Here is a 2,995-nt window from a genome sequence, read left to right on the forward strand (position 1 = left end):
AGCCAGATCACTGGCCATGGTGTGCTCTGCCTTTTGGATAGTTCTGACTGCTAATATGCACAGTCACTATTCACCAGCCAATGAATACCCTAGATGCTGAGCTAACGCTGAGAGTTTCCTGTTCAATTTCCTAAAACCAGATGCTCTTGCTTATGGAAATTAATCAACATGGCTCTCATCAGACCTGCTTATCACAGTTGCTGTTTGGGAGTTTAACACTGGTTAAATAAAAGACATCATAGATGCATTTTTAAGAGAGGGATCACAACTTCTTTCCTAAAGCAAAATTAATCAAGAGCTGGAGATGAATAAAAAGTCTTATTATCTTCCCTATATAAATATATTTAATTCTAGTACTTAACTTAGATATATATAATACTTTATTAGTTTGTACATAATATTTTAAATTACACATATTAATTTTAATACATTACATGACTTCTTTCAGTTAGATAAAGTAAGATATATCTTTGTTCTAGGATATAGCAAATAAATAGTGAATAACTAGTAAATGTTAAATAAACACATATGGGTTAGAGTCCTATTGTGATCTGATACAGAATAAAGATTTGGCAAGACAGATAAGAAGCAAAAAATTAAAATGGGGAAGGTAAGCTTCTTCTCCATAAAAGCACTAAATGGTGGATGATACTGGAGCTGCAAGAGCGCCTGAAGGCCCCACAGGCTGCAGGGTGCCCCTGGGATGGCTGGCCACAGCGGCTTCCACGGGTCTTTGGCAACATCTGGGGCCAGAGCAGAGGACAAGGACTGGCTCCCAGTCACCAAGCTGGGTAGCCTGGTCAAGGACATGAAGATAAGTCCCTGGAGGAGGTTTATGTCTTCTTTCTGCCCATCAAGGAATCTGTGATCATTGACTTTTTCCTGGTGGCATCTCTCAGAGACAAGGTTTAGAAGATTATACCTTTATAAAAGCAGACCTGTGCTGGCCAGCAGAACAGGGCCTCGGCATTTATCACCAATGGGGTCACAACTCCATGTGGGTGTCAAGTGCTCCAGGGAGGCAGCCTCTGCTGTCCATGGGGCCATCAGTCTCACCAAACTGTCCGTCTTCGTGCAATGAGTCTTCTGGCATGACTAACAAGATCAGCAAGCCTGATACTGTTTCTTGCAAGGTGACTGGCTGTTGTGGTTCCATACTGTTGTACCTTATACCTGCTGCCAGGAGCACTGGTATCATCTGTGCCCAAAAAGCTGCTGCTGATGACTGCTATTAAGCTACACCTCTGCTGGGCTTCCCAGGTGGTACAGTGGTAAAGAATCAACCTGCTAAGCAGAAGACTTGGGTTCGATCCCTGCTTGGGGAAGATCCCCTGGAGAAGAAAATGGCAACCCACTCCAGTATTTCTGCCTGGAGAATTCTATGGACAGAGGAGCCTGGTTTATGAGGTCGCAGAGAGTCAGACATGACTTAACAACTAAACAACAACTACACATCTGTGCCAGGGGCTGCACTGCCACCCTGGGCAACTTTGCCAAGGATACTTTTAATCCCATTTCCAAGACCTACAGATATCTCACCCCAATCCGTGGAAAGAGACAGTGCTCACCAAGTCTCTCTACCAGGAATATACTGACCATCTTATAAAGACTCACACCTGCATTTCCGTGCAGAGGACCCAGGCTCCAACTATGCCCACCACATAGCTTTATATGAGAAAAATAAAGTGAATGGAGATACCAGTGAAGCTGGGTAAAAAAATAAATAAAATTGAGAAAGTAAGAAAAATAAAATACAGAAACAAGAATCAAAAGAGATACTATTTAAAAAAAAAAATCAGGGGGCAAGAGATCATGAGAGAGAATGGAGAAATAAAGAAGCTTAGGGACTTAAGTAAAAAAAAAATACCAAGATAGTCTAGATAAAGACATGCAGAATAAGATAGATGTAGCCAAGTGGAGAAGGAGAAATGTAGAGTAAGCAATAAAGAAACAGAACAATTAGACTGCTAATGCAATAAATTCCTACTCCTCTTACAGAGCCAGTTGCTCACCAGCACTGACTACAAATCTTTAAGGGTTCTGTCACCTTACTGCACTGGGAAAGAAATATCATTGGGATTTGACTCATTATTCATTTATACATGCAAGAAATAATAATTAGTCTCATGGATGAGGCATTGTTCCAGGCATGGGTAAACACGATAATGCGGATGCCTCGTGCAGCTTATTTCTTAAGATGGACACAATTCAATCCTTGTGGAGTGTGGTAAAGGTTGAGACAGTAATATAATTGGCAACGTCACCAAATACAGTGAGGAAAAAGAAGTTCTCCAGAGAAAATAACGTATGCCTGTGTGTATAAGGTTTCATTGCGGGTGGGGAAGGAGGGCCGTGTTTGTTTGAAGGAGCAACAGAGGTCAAATATAGACTGGCCTCATGTTTCATTTTATAGAAATCAATCAATCAATCTGAAATATTTTACCCAGATAATTTAGCTCCTATATGGCTTAAATAGAGTTTTAACTCAGATCTAAATAAACTAGTCAATAACAAACAATCTATCTTATCATCAGAGTCCTATATTTGAAGAAATAATGGTTGATAACTTCTCAAATCTGCTTGCAATGAAGGAGACCTAGGTTCAATCCCTGGGTTGCAAAGAACACTTGGAGAAGGGAATGGCAACCCACTCCAGCATTCTTGCCTAGAGAGTTCCATGGACAGAGGAGACTGATGGGCTACAGTCCATGGGGTTACAAAGAGTAGGACACAACTGAGCAACTACAGATTTAAAAAGCTAGGAGAATTTCAAGTAGGGTAAATTTAAAGAAATCCATGTCAAGACAAATCAGAATTCAATTCTAAACACTGAAAACAAAGACAACATCTTGAAATCAACAGATGGAACCAAGGCTTTCTCAATAGAGAAATACCAGTTTGATTTACAGATTTCTCATCTGAAGCAATGCAAGACAGGGAGCAATGGCACAGTATATTTGAAGTGCTGAGAGAAAAGAACTGTTGACTGCAAGTT

General features: G+C 40.6%; 1 pseudogene; it reads left to right on the plus strand.

Annotated features, from left to right (window-relative positions):
- Window positions 1–703: 703 nt before the first annotated feature.
- LOC120852286 lies at window positions 704–1,665 on the plus strand (annotated as a pseudogene).
- Window positions 1,666–2,995: the final 1,330 nt, after the last annotated feature.

This window comes from Oryx dammah, unplaced genomic scaffold (genome assembly GCF_014754425.2).
Source record: "Oryx dammah isolate SB20612 unplaced genomic scaffold, SCBI_Odam_1.1 HiC_scaffold_25, whole genome shotgun sequence".
NCBI lineage: Eukaryota > Metazoa > Chordata > Mammalia > Artiodactyla > Bovidae > Oryx > Oryx dammah.